This window comes from Vanessa atalanta, chromosome 2 (assembly GCF_905147765.1).
Source record: "Vanessa atalanta chromosome 2, ilVanAtal1.2, whole genome shotgun sequence".
Taxonomy (NCBI): Eukaryota; Metazoa; Arthropoda; class Insecta; order Lepidoptera; family Nymphalidae; genus Vanessa; species Vanessa atalanta.
The window spans coordinates 6,987,889-7,002,603 of NC_061872.1; the positions used below are offsets into that span (position 1 = coordinate 6,987,889).

The 14,715-nt window shown below is 30.1% G+C and overlaps 1 protein-coding gene across 3 annotated transcripts in view; it reads right to left on the reverse strand.

The window, feature by feature from the left end:
- Positions 1 to 14,514, reverse strand: part of LOC125072304 (diuretic hormone 45) — a 51,199-nt gene extending 36,685 nt beyond the window's left edge. For all 3 annotated transcript variants that reach the window (XM_047682883.1, XM_047682892.1, XM_047682900.1), the window contains exon 1: positions 14,345 to 14,514. The gene's annotated coding sequence lies outside the window, so the exon portion shown is untranslated. The remainder of the gene's footprint in view (positions 1 to 14,344) is intronic.
- Between the last annotated feature and the right edge of the window lie 201 nt (positions 14,515 to 14,715).

The window sequence follows — 14,715 nt, forward strand, 5'->3', positions numbered from 1 at the left end:
AAAAATGTAGTATTGGATCATTAGTTCTGGAGATTACCCCTACATACAAACAAACAAATTTTACCTCCTTGTAATATTACTATAAATGTATGTCTCTGTTTATCTGTATATTTGTTTCTAAATGGTAACATTAATACTGTATTGTTGAATAATATAATAATACAAGCACATTTTAAACAACAAGGTTTTTTAGTATACAAAATTCGTACCAATCGTATGTATAGAATTAAAACATGCTTAACATGAAAATTTATTGTCATCGGATCTGAAGTAACACGTTAAAATTTCAACTTATTAGGTTAAGAGTGCTTCTAATTTAGCTTGCAAGATTTGACCTAAACAAACAAACTTTGCAATTTATATAAAAGCTTGTAAAAAGGTCCGTATTCTTATAGAATTAAAGACATTGTATAAAACATTCTCCATGCTCAAAAGGCAAACGAACAAAGCCTAAAAATACAATAACTAAAACATTATAAACATAAAATAATGTTAATTATTTATTATAATAAGACTGAATACATTTATTTAGTTTAGAAACATTGTTTTTGGTATCGTTGGTTAAATAAACTGCATAATCAAATACGACATATAATGTTTGTATTATAATTAAATACTAGTTGTCTGTCCCGACTTCCAGTCACCACCCTTCATAGACCATCGCCAATGCCGGGGGCCTGTTGCCGTCCAATCTAAGGAGCCAAAATGTTATGTCCCTCGTGCCTGTAGTTACACTATCTCAGTCACCCTTCAGCCCGGAACACAATAATACTAAGTATAGATTGCCGGTTGAATATGTAATAAACATGTAATGAATTAATGAAAGCATTTTATGTATATGCAATAAATTATTTTTGTCTGAATACAGTAGCGCTGTTTAATGTATATAAAATGACGGTTCCGATGTATCGTGGAAATGTATGCGTTTGGATCAAAGTTATGCGTGAACGGAGACTTCAACATTTCTGTTTCTCACGCATTCCAAATCAAACTTTGAGATTAGTTTAGAAATTCCATCTCGCCTTTGTTGCTTTAATCTAACATTTGATTTGTAATGCAAGAAATAACAATTATATGTACGCAAAAACTGCCTTGGTGTATATTAACATAGATAAAATATCCTACTGACGGGCACATAAATCTCTTATTATAGAAAAGGCTTGGGGCTTATTCGGTCACTTGGCACCGCTGCGGGTTGGTTGCGGTTGCGGCGTATATACATGAGGCTGTGTTCATTCTGTAACATGCAGCTTTCGTCGTAATGCTTACCTTTACTACTCCACGAGATCAATTAGAAATACAAATCAATCACGCGGAGACTTAATGATACTTGCACAAATTTAATCAATGTGCTTCGAATTTCGAACGCTTGAAAATCGTACGGATATAATTAGTACATATTAATATCGGAAAGTACTATAAGCATGTAGTAAATAAAATCATATCGGATGATACATTGACGAAAACCATTCAATTCTATAGAACTGATACATTAGCATCTGTTTCTTGGTTTTATGTTCAGATATACGAAGACGCTCTGACCAATTAAATATAAAACAATTTTATTGTTATTATAATTTAATATTTTACATTTCTTCTTAATCTATGCTCGTGTCATATTAAAATTCTATATACTGTTATAACATATATATATTACTTGATTTTAAAATTGTTTCGCTATCTTCTAACAATTTCTTATTAGAGTGTCATAATTAATCTAATTGAAACAATTAGAAGGGACCCGAAGCTAATGATTTTCTTTCTATATTTTTAGAACTACGCTAAGCTTGAAGACTGCCTCGTGAAATTTCATAATTCGGATGATAATATTGAAAATCAACTGCGGAAACAGACGTGAGCGAATAATTTTATAACCTTGATTATTTTACAAATTTGAAGCGACGGACTTGCTGCGACTTTATAAGCATAATTTTATAAACGTGCTCTCAATACGTCATTCAATAAACGTTACATGATAACAAACAGTATATAAATGTGAAGCGGTTATACGCAGTGAAAACTGGATTATATAATTATTAAATAAATAATCTAATGGTTATTATTAGATTTAGGGCATGGTAGTGCCCTTGCCAAGACGAGCCAACCGAAGCGCAAGGGCCTAACTTTTCCCGAAGCGTTTCGTCGTTTTTTTGAACCCTTATAACTTGGGCTTACTAGATAAAGAAAATTCTCGAAAAATGTCGTCAATAGTGAACTTATTGAACATATAGTTTTAGTTACATTGCTTTTATAGTTTAGATTCTATTCATATCTTAAAAAAGACTGATTTCGTCCCTGACTCTCTGATGATCATAAAAAATCTATGGTATTTCCTAATGTCCTAGATAGCTGAAACTTTGGTATGTAAGCTAGTATTGGTATACAAACATCATATAAATTATAAAACTTGCCACTTTTATCCCCTATCCCCTTAACTAGGGGGTGGAAGTTTGTGTGAGATTTCAACGATATTGTCGATAGAGGTCTGATAATTGATATAGGGATGCCTTGTTACTGTAAATTATTAAAAAAATAAGAAATAAAACCCAAAATAAAAAAGAAAATCACAATAAACTTACAAAAAGAAATTGAAAATCACCAGAAACATTTTCATGTAAAATATTGTCAAGACAAGACCACAATATGACTCACACTGTCAAAAAGTTTTCAGATCTTATGTATAGCCATGCTTCTAACTCTACAAGGCCTAACTTCACAAGCTCTACACCTTAGACAAAATATGTGGCAATGTGGTGTGGTCATGAAACGTCTATGAGAATCCAAGACAAGTTTTATTAAACATCTATAATTTTTAAGCCACCTTTTTACGTTAACAATATATTACGTCAAAATACAAACAAATTTAAAAAATATACTTTGAATAAGTTAGTAAATTAAGTATTAACATGAATTCAATTTTAATTTCGACTTCCTTGTATTCCTTTATTATCTCTTAGAATTAAAACGTGAATGGTAACATCAGGAAGGTGATATTACAATAAAATAAAAACTACTAGAAAACTCAGACAAGAGCTAGATTCAGTCAATAAAATTGATTTATTATGACCAAGCAAACAGCTATAAATCATAACGAGTCGTGACCGTAGCATACTCTACCCTGCACTTTGACATACAATACAATTAACGACAATAGTTAACTACTAACAAACGCGCGCGATGATTACTAACACATATTTAAAGGCAAATATAATGAATAGTATATAATATTCATGTTATTTTTAAATATCGAATGCGTTTATTTTAATAGGAACCAGTAATATTTCATAACTTCAAAGAATTAATACTTGACTTCGAAAAAACACAAAAAAAATTGTTATATGTATATAAAGTGAATGCATATCATATATAATTTAAAATATTGTACATTTTCGTAATTGTTTATTGTGAATAAAAACTATTTACTTGATATAAAACCTTTATTGGATTGAATAATCCAACGACACGTAATTTGTCAAAATATAATAAGTAACATAATTAAGAATGCTGTAAACATTTTTTTTTTTGTTTCACCGTAGTCGAATAAAAAAAGTAAGTAAGTAAGTTTGTGAGTAATATATATCTTTATTTCTATAAATTATAAATATAAAATTAAAAGTAATGAATTTTTTTTTTTTTTTTTTAATGATAATTTTATTTTTATAAAAATATAACTTAATGATTTAGGCAGTTCAATTTGTATCTTAGATATAATATGTTTTAATCGAGATGAGAATATTATGAATTTAAAAAAAACTATATTTTTTATACAGGTTTTCATTTAAAATAAAAAGAATTGAGTAAAATGACAACGATTAATGCCGACCTCCTTCTTATTACCTAATTCTGTCGCGAGTACTTTTTATCAGTCCGGTAAAATCCAGCAACTTACCGTAATCGGTGTTGAAGAACATTCTTAATCTCAGGCTGAATTGCTACAAAAACGCAACATTTAAAGGGCTGTCATATTTAAGCAAAGTAGGGATAAAACAAGCAGGGATTTCTTAGTAAAAGTTAGACAGAAGATATATTTAAATATTTATTTTTTTAACTTAAAGTAAAATAGAACTTTGACTTAAGAACTTTGATTTAAAAATAGGACTGATTTTTTTTGAAAATTTCAAGATCATTATGTTCAAAAGAAAGGCTTCACTTAATTTATGTTAATTGCTTAGGACGGATATCTTTGGGAAACGGCTGAACGTTTTCCAATGATATTGAAATTGATAAACTACGAAATTCTTAGGAAAACCTTGGGGTTATATTATTTGAAATAATATCTATGACTGTGAAATTTCTTAGGCCTATGCTCCAGGCATTAACTACTTTTACCCAATTTCCATCAAAATTTTCCAGTCCACACAAAATATATCAGTAAAAATAACCATTAATAATTCCAAAAAATATATTTTAACAGCTATAATGATAAAAGTTCGCATGTAAAAATAATTGTGTTGTCGAAAATTACTATTTCCGAGGTAATTGTCGACGATCCTTAATCTCGTCTGGGTAATTTAATCAGGCAGATCCTGCGGGCATCTTTACCGGACATCATGTCTACCTGACTGAACAAAATTAAATAGGATCCCGCTGTATTCGAGGTTTGCAAAGCCACTTCAATAATATTAAAGTCTCGATTTAAATTTATGATATCTATAGGTATTTATATTATTCCCAGGATGTACCCAACATTATAAATTCCTTTTAACGTATATTTTACAAACAAAAGAATGGGTATAATAACGAAATCAGATTTTTATACACTGGATAAATCAATTTTTATATACTTTAATGATGATTTGGAAATGAGATCGTTAAATAATATAAAACTAATAACATTGATCCTACTAACATTATAATTGTAAAAAGTATGTTTTATTGAATTCGAAATAACGGTTACGGCAAAACTTATAGATAATGCACGAAGGGAAAGCCGCGTTTGAAAACGAAAAATACGTAAATCAATGAACTGAACAAACGATTTATAAAATGTGCTTGTAAATAATCGATATTAAAACTCATTCACTGTTAAAATGTATTATTTTAAAATTACCTTCTCGGTTATAAATAAAAATCTGTTTACATGCATCAATGCAAGAGGCAATACGCTGTGATGACAGATTTACGCGCCATATCGCCCGCGACAGCTGCGTTATGCCGAGTGCACTTTATGAACGATTTGATCAGAAACCAATTAAGATTTATATAAACTGATTTGATATTTGAATATCGAATAACGGAATATGTTTTGTTTGACAGCATTATTTTTTTTTTTTAAATAGTTCTCCTGTTTATAAGAACAATCTAAATTGGTCTGTAGATGTTTTGAAAAATTACAAATAACAAATTATTTAAAAAATGAATTTAGCTCTCATCACACAGCGAAAGTGTGTTCAAAATGTCATATATAGCCTCTTATGTGACTTAATAAATATTTATATAAGCTGATTCGATATTTGAATATCGAATACCAGAATTCGTTATTAATTAGTAAAAAAATCGTCAAATAATCAAACTTTTTTTCTCTCCTCTTAAATATTTTAGTCTGTTTAGGGTTTGTAATAGGGTCTCTAGTTTAAAATTCAACTGTAGGATTTAACCACACATAAAAACTAACAAGTAAAGGTAAATAAAAGCTTGATGATAGCATATCTGCTAAGATATATTAATATTCTAACGGAAAATTAAAAGACCTACGAATAATTGAATACCTATTGCGAATTAATTTCCTCGGAATTTCCAGATACTGGTGGTAAAATGGTAATCATTATCTAGTTACAAACTGTAAATAATCATTTCGTCTATAATTGAAATTTAATAATATCGTAGTGGCGAGTACAACGAACCTAATCGAACTTAATATAATCTATTGAGATTTTTTAGTGACATAATATATTTAGTTATTACATAAGAATAGAGAATGTAAAAATAACAGCTATTATGATATTATTCGCATAGTTAAAACATCGAAAAGAAACATTTATTAGGCGAACAAATTAAATTCGCTAAAGTTCTGTGATAACTGAAAGTTTAACTTGTTAACTTGTCATTCGTGCTATGGAGCTGGTCCAAACCCTTAGATAATAGATTCAAAACATGTTCCCGACACGGGATTTGTCGGCCCCTATCTTAATTACAAAGCTGTCCCATTGGAACAATGTCTTCATTCTGTTTCACTGAAAATACTATGGAATTAATAAAAGCCTTATATTAATTAATAGATATTAAACAAATTTGTCAAGCACCACTGAATTTAAGTGTTCGTAATTCCTCGTGCTCGGCCGTAAAGGAAAATATCATGAGGATACCTGCAAATGTCTCATTAAAATGAAATTTAGCCACATTTGTTCCACCAACATTGCAGCGTGATCGAATTAGTTCCAAAACATTCTCCCCAAAAGGAAGAGGAGGCTTTAGTCCAACGTCCCACATATTAACACACTCATTTTTAATTGAAACATATTTGTTATTTCTTTTTTAATTTGAAAGTAATGAAAGGTTCGTAATGGCTAAGGCTGGTGTTCAAAGCAATTAAGAACCAGAGATAGAGTCACTTTAAATTTTTTTTTTTTGTTTCCTACTACTGGTATTGTTAAATGGAAACGTCTGATGTTTTAAAATGAGCTCGGAAGTTATATAAGTTTTTTATTAGCTTCAAACAGTTATTAAAGCATTCGTCTCCTATGTAATGAAGTTATTAAATACTACGTCTACTTGCCTCGACTACGTACGGGGAAAAGGAATATACATAAAATACTAAAGTACGTACAATAATCGTCTCAAGACTATATGAAACGTTCGTCAACAGTAAACGCTGTTACATGTATGCACAAAGCACATCTTTTTTTTTTGACGTTTTAATTTATACCCAAATATCTTAAAATAAAAAGAATATTATACACGACAAATTATATTATCATATCATCGGGACTAAGCTACAAATCAATTGAACTAAAGTTATTGGTTGTACTTTTAAATTTTGTAAGCCTTTAATAAATAAATTTGCTCATAATAATTTTAGACAATTTCAATGGAATGGAAATAAGTATAAATTAGCTATTGTGTATTCGAGACGAAAGCTTCGTTGATTTGAACAATCTTGATGGTTCTATTTCTTCATGTAGGAATTGCTTTAAAAAATTCTTCTTTACAGGTGAAATAAAATTAGCGGTACGTAAGTTGCCGTGCGTACATTACTCGATTAGATTGTGAACCGTAGGGTAATAAAATACAACATTTTTAAAAAACCTTTTTTTGGAAGTTTCTCTAATCCTTACTGAGCTGTTGTTGAAAATAATCTATATTAGTCTGTATACCTACGTTTGAATCAAAATTTTATAATTAAAAACAAAATAGTTTTATCAAAGTCAAAGTCAAAGTCAAAAATCTTTATTCAATATAGAAGTGTTTGCACTTGCTTATTGATTGTCAAAAATCTACCACCGGTTCGGAATTTAGCACCTCGGACCTGAGAAGAACCGGCGAAAGAAACTCAGCGGGATATATTTTTTTTATTTTTTTTAACCATTTTCCATGTAGGTACAATGATAAGTATATTTTAGTTGTTTGAAACAGCCTGGAGGCGATCATTTCATTCCCAAGGTGAGCAGTCAACTAAAAAGTCATTAGTGTTGTAATATCCTTTAGCACACAAACGCTCTTTAACGACTCTTTTGAATTTTATAATTGAATAATTTTGAACGTTTTCTGGGATCCTGTTGTAAAAACGTACACTTTGCCCCAAAAAAGAGTTACTAACCCTGTGTAATCGGGTACTTGGAGTAACAAGTTTATTCTTGTTCCTAGTGTTAATAGAATGTACGTCACAATTTCTAATTGTGACGTACATTCTATTATATCTCGTAATGTTTCCAATGAAAATAATTTCTTCTATATCAGTACTGAAGTATAATCTAATCATAAAAATTAATGCATTTTTATTTAAATTGGAATTCACTGAATAAAATCGGTTTTTGAAAAGTTCGAAGTGAAACATCGAGAGAACGAAACCAGCCAGAGGCTATTGCGGTAATCGCGGCAGTGAGTTACTCGACGACGACTTGATGAAGTGTTGCCTCTCGGAGAAACTACTAAGCGTACCGATTAAAAACTTGGACAATTTTCTCAATCCACGATATTTAAAACTTTCAGACCTGTAATTGCTTTACACTACACTCAATAAAGCTTGATCTTACGTTATCACGTATAACACATTTAATCGTACATATATCTGACTTTGTGTTATATATTACAAGCTGACAGTTTCCTAAATTACTATAAGCCAATTTAAATATCTTGTAGGAATGCATACATATCTAAAACAGACAATAAATATTTCATATTTTCTGACGAACGGTTTCGAGAAATAAAGGCCCAATTGTTTTTCTATTTACGCAAGGATCCCATAGCCTATCAAACCCTCATTCTTTCCGTATACTCCACTCGATGCTTTGTTTACTATTCATTCCCCGTAGCTAAATGAAAATGTATGTGTTATGATAGGTATTCATATTACACTGTGATTACAAGCAATCATGGTCAAGTCCGCGAAGGTTTCAGACTAAGTAAAATGATATTAATATTAAAACCCAATCGATGTACATCTAACATAATGCCAATAAAAATTATTCGCATTCGGGCATCAAAGAAGTACCTATATATAAATCAAACTTATAAGTAGATACTGTGTAGCTTCGTGAAATATGGCCAGAGTACTAGCACCTTTCCTCGTTGCATCGCAATTTTATAAATGAATAACGAATAATCATCAGCCAGAATGGTGATGATAGCACCAAAAGAGGCAAAAATACGGGGACTATAGTAAAAATATATAAGCCAAGGTTTATGTTTAAGTTTTTAACAAATAAATTGTAAATGTTCCGTACAATATATCGTTACGAATTGTATAGTTTACGTATAGTCGATACAGCTAAAATACGACTAAAGTTCGTAAAAAAACTTATCTGTCCCACTGAACGGTTTACGCAAACCACTATATAAAATTTATGCATCTGAACATAGTAACATACGGAATGTTACTATTATCGGGGAAACGGAAGTTTACACTACTCTATGTACTGTATAGTAAGATTGTTTTAAAAATTTCATGACCAACTTAGAGTTCCTGTTTTTTTTTTTCATAATTACCTCTACAAACCTCTCGAAGTATCTAATATTGAACTATCGATTCAGAATAATTTTAATTCATGTTCTAATATTTTCTCCGCTTTTTTTTCAGTTGCTTTTTTTTCAGATGAAATTAAACCGGAAACATCCTGTTGTTAATTCGTCTAAAATGACCAAGCAAAACACTTCTTACAATCCGTTTGACCATTCACCTCCTTCAACTTGTCCATGTCTAAGTTATTTCTCAGAGTATAATAATATAAAGTTACATAACTTAAATTTACTTTAGTTTAGTTAGACTGTTATAGAAACTATTGTTACTTTAAATGTAAAAAAAAAAATAAAATGTTTTAATGATTTTGTTTATACAGCTTCATTTAAAATAATATTGACTATTTAAATATCCTCAAATAAACATAAAGCTTGTGCTTAAGATGAGAACTTACAATGAAAAGCGATAACAATAGTGTAACCATTAAATGTTCGCTATTTGTTTCGAAAACTCTGCGTTAACTCTATTGCTAATCCTTAAGGTGCATTTGATGAGATAAATACTACATAGTTATAACATGGTGAACGATTTCTGTAGCGAAAAATATAATTTTCAATGTTTTTAAATTAATATCATACATTTTGAAAGAAAATAAATTTCGAAACGCTCTGTCAAAGTTATTAAGGAAAAAGTTATATATTGAAATTGTTTCACGCTTAAGGGCATTATGATTTTTAAATTAAAAAAATATATATATTAAAATAAATCTTTATACTGTTTTTTAGTGTTTATTAATAATATTATTCATACTAAACTAAAGGATATCTTACTGTCGGTGCGTGTACACAGTGTACAGTGTATATAAAGTACGGAAATATTGCTAAATTATTCGTCATTTTAAGAAATGTTTCAGCAAAAGTTCGCATGATATGATTTTCTTTGCATTTGTTGAAAGGTCATTCATGGGTCAACCTGTATATGGAATGGATATCAACATAAAATACACGAGTTTTAATCTAACCCTGGCCGAGCGCCCGAATCAATTCGGGTAAGCATTTTTAAATTTCCAAGTACTTTAATTGTATATACGTTTTCGTTTCGTACTCTGTTGCTGGAAAATATCTAGAGATGTGCAGATTAAGATCATTTTCAAAATAATCATAAGATGATGTGCTAGTTGCATAAAATACTTTCATTATCTTGACTATAGAAAAATAATCTACTCGTCTGCCTCCTTGGTTTAGTTGCAAGCTTATAAGGCTAAAGTTCTAAGTTCAATCCCTTAATAACTGTATTGGCTTGTCAACAAAAGGATTAAGTTCCATAAAAAAATCTCAGTAGTATCAGGCCAGGTAATAGCTGTGCTTAGTTTTTAGAGCCTCGGAAAGTACGCAAAGTCTTGCCATCCGTCGGATTATGAAAGTAATGAATAGAGTAACATTTGTCTTTGCGGAAATACTCGTGTAATATAATTCATCCTGCTAATTGGCTTCTCTCCCTAAAGTATGGTGCCCATTTTAACACTTAAAACTTAAACTCAAAATTATCATCTGAACGACTTATTTGAAAAGAATCGAACAATTTCATTTCAATTTATATCCAATAAATTTCTCGTACAGTACTGATAAAATAATTCTGAAGCTATCTGCTTGTGGACCCTATAGATTTGCCATACAACCCCTGGGGAGCGTCCCAGAATAGGATAGAGCCCTTTGATAAGAGCACCGAGTTAAACATTCATAATTCTATAATTAATTACTGTCTTATCCCTAAGCTATGAAATTCGAAAGATGCATTACGATATTTAAATTTAATTCTAAATATGTTCACTTATATTTTCTTATTATGAGTGCTTTAGAGGTAATAAATTTCTATAAATTGGATCGAAATGAATGAATGTTTGTTTTATCATTATGGTTTTTTTAGAACTTTGGTAGGATGGATAGGCAATGAGCCAATTCGGTAAGTAGTTACTACTGCCCTTAGACTTGTCGTCATATTAATTTTAACCATTCCACACATCATCAATGCGCCACCTACCTTGGAAACTGAGTTGTTATGTCTCTTATGCCTGTAGTTACACTAGCCCACTCATCCGTCAAACGAATTGCTGCTTGGCGGTAATACATATGATGAGTAAGTGGTACCTACGTAGACGAGCTTTTGAGGTGGTAGGGCTATGTGCCTAATTATAAAATTTTTCTTTTTAATTCCTATTATCGTTAGGAACATTCATGAGCAATTTTTTAATAAGTCTTCATTTAAAATTCTATTAAATTAAAAAGCAGCTTAAATATCGATTTCCGATACATTTAGCGAATTTATTTTTATTGTAATTACCCATTAAAATTATCGGTTCAAGCGTTTTGCAACCGAACGGTGCAATAGCTTAACGAAAACACGAAAACTCTGCATGAAAGTGTTGTGTAACTTACTGTGTGGGAAAATATATACAAAATTTTAGTTAATAATCTAAATCTAAAATATCTTAATCTATATCAAAAACACATTATATAATAATTCATATATATACGATTTCACTTTTTACTTGGTATTTAGGAATTAAAATAAAAAATGCGCGTTTAAATAATCCTATAAATAAATCGCTTCACTTGACACTGACTGGCTTATAATATTAGTTTTAATCTAATTTTTGGAAACATTATTTCTAACCTTATTTCTATCAGTGCGTAGTCGGGGCTACACACACACTAAAATCTTTAAAAACTACTGAGGTATTGAACCTGATTGTAAAACAAAGATGTACCTCGGCGCATGTAAATAGTTTTGATTCCTAGTGCTGGTAAATAGTGATTCTTAAATATTCAACAAACTACGTTGAAGATTAATACATCACTATTTACATGATGTCAACTACGTACAAGCAATGTATCTCTAGCATTAATTATTCAAACGTTGTCAGAAATCCAACCATTGTCCCTCTGAGTCCCATTCACTCATTTGTTAAACCGTACCTCCACTCTATAAACTTTACCGAGCTCTTGTTATTATTTTAATACAACATAAACGCATGAATATACCCTTACAAAATGACATTTGAAATTATAACGTACTACAAGTTCGACTTCCTAAAACAAACTTAAACTGTTTATTTGTTTGTTATAGTCAAATATTATGTCAAACTAATATCGGTCCTTCAAATCATTTATTTGATCAGCAAAATTTATAGCATTAATTAAATAAAATTTATAAAATATCCAATTGATTATGTAATTGTGGGGATTGCCTTTGCGCTTGTTTCAGCTCAGACATAAATAAATTTGGAGCTATTATATTGAGTCAACGTCTCATTGATGTGAACTGCAACAGGTACGATTCGGACCATTTGGGCTATTGGTGTATTTACAGTTCACACATAGCACGAACTTCACGAATACTTAACGAAAACTAAAATATTTTCAACCTCTTGAATCGCCATTTTATATGTAACTGAAACATGGAGCGTTTCGGAATGTAGCTTCTATTAAGGAGACCGTAACTATAACTTTGCTGTATAACACTTAGTTAGAAAAAAATAAAAAGCATATATAAAATTGATTCGCCATTAAATAAAAACCTCGAACTAGAAGAGTTAAGTCGATATGTATAATTATTAAATAAAAATATATATAAGCATGTATATGTTTTATTTATTTATTTATATAAAATTTATAAAATTAATAAATTTTTTTTTTAAATGAGACCAAATTTATTGTTACATAATAATTGTTAATACCATTGACAGAAAAAGTAATACTTTACAAATCTCTTAAATTGTTTCAATAATATAGAATCGCTTTTAAATAAAACCTATCCCACAAAATGATACACATAAAAAAATAGTTTTAATAAACACTATGGCATAAATCCTCAAACCAATAAAACGATGGAATAAGAGATCTATTCCGTGCTTTAAAACAGTTCACTGGCTGGGTACTCAAGTTTGATTAACCTGCGAGATATGACTTCGAACGTCATTACGAAGCTACGAATATTTTACCTTCCATTATAGTAAAAGCTGTGCATCTATTATAAAATTCCACTTTGCCTTAATGGTTTATTATTGTTGAATTACCTGTTTTTTATGTTTCCTATTAAATAAAGTGTATCATACTAATTTAGAATGTAGGTTAGAAATAGATATAGAAGACATACTTTACCCGCCCCATACTTTTAATATCCGAATTTTACTTTTTCGTTATATTTATATGCCACGATTTCGTGTCCGTCCATGTTTTGAAAAAAATCCACCGAACAAAAACCTAAAATCTTTTCACTGAAATAACTCACACAGTGAAATCCTCGTCGTAATCTTACCATTGTTTCGACTTTTAAGCGAACGAAACAAAAAATGAAGCGTTTTTATTGTAGATTGAACATACTAGGATATATTTTATAGTTAAATATGATATATTTTTAATGACTTTTTTTTTTTAAATAAATAACGGAAACATAAAAAGTTATAAGCTTTTTATTTTTTAATACCATAGAAATATAGTGCGGTGTACCTGTAAGCTTATATCCATCAGCCTGTTCGTTCTGTATTGTCTATTATTATTGTTTTAGATTATTCGATATCACGATAATATGTTTTATATATTGAAATGTATTAACGACAAAAAAGTTACGAAAAATAGCTTAAAAATCCCAGTTACCCATAAAATACTTTAACGAACGTAACGAGAAAAGTTAATGGAATACTCATCCCAAGCCTAGTAATTAGAGATCCGTCAAATTGGAACATCGGAGCCTAGCAGGAAGTGTTTAACTCTTTGAAATGTTACAAACGTTTTGACCTTGAATAGAAGTTTAAAAAAAATATTTACAATTTGCTGTAATTAATATATTTAAGAATATCATCAATTAGAGATTCGGTTAAAATATTTTTTAAATTATTGTCTAAAAAAAATCGAGCAAATTAACGCCAGTAATGTATTATAGAATATTTTTGAACGATTTTTTTATTGTGTTCGGATCAAATCAAATTGTTTGTTGCTGTTTTATTTGTAGATACTTAATAGCTTATATATAAATTAAGTTTGTCAAGAGAACAAAAACATTTAATAATGTTAAACGTCATTCAAAATAATTGTTTTAATTAGTATTGAAAATAAATTTATAGCCTTTGCTATAAAGGTACTTAACTAAAAAGTAAAAAATAATTTAAAAAAAATATGTTGTGACGTAGATGTAAGTTAAAAGAAATTAAAAAATATATTGTACACTTACCTCGTCTAAAATGTCGAATTTCGATGTGAATTGCAAGTCTATATCAGTTAAAATAAAAGTTTATTACACGACAACTTATTCACAAGTCACTGAAAAAGTATGAGGAAAATAATCGAGGTGCGTGATCAGCGATGTTCTGCGGTCGGTCGCCAAGTTCTCCGAAACGTTTGGGCGCGCCAAAGTTGTGCGGACTGGGTACGGGCGGCGTGCTTATATCTAAGAAGGCGGGCAGCGCACGCATGCGCCGGCACCATTCATGACATGCTCTCAATGACCGCCTCCGCAACCGTCATCGCTCATCGTGTCATTTTCATTTCGTAATTGCAATTTAAATATGTTAATTTGTATTTTTTCACTTCTATCTACAGTAT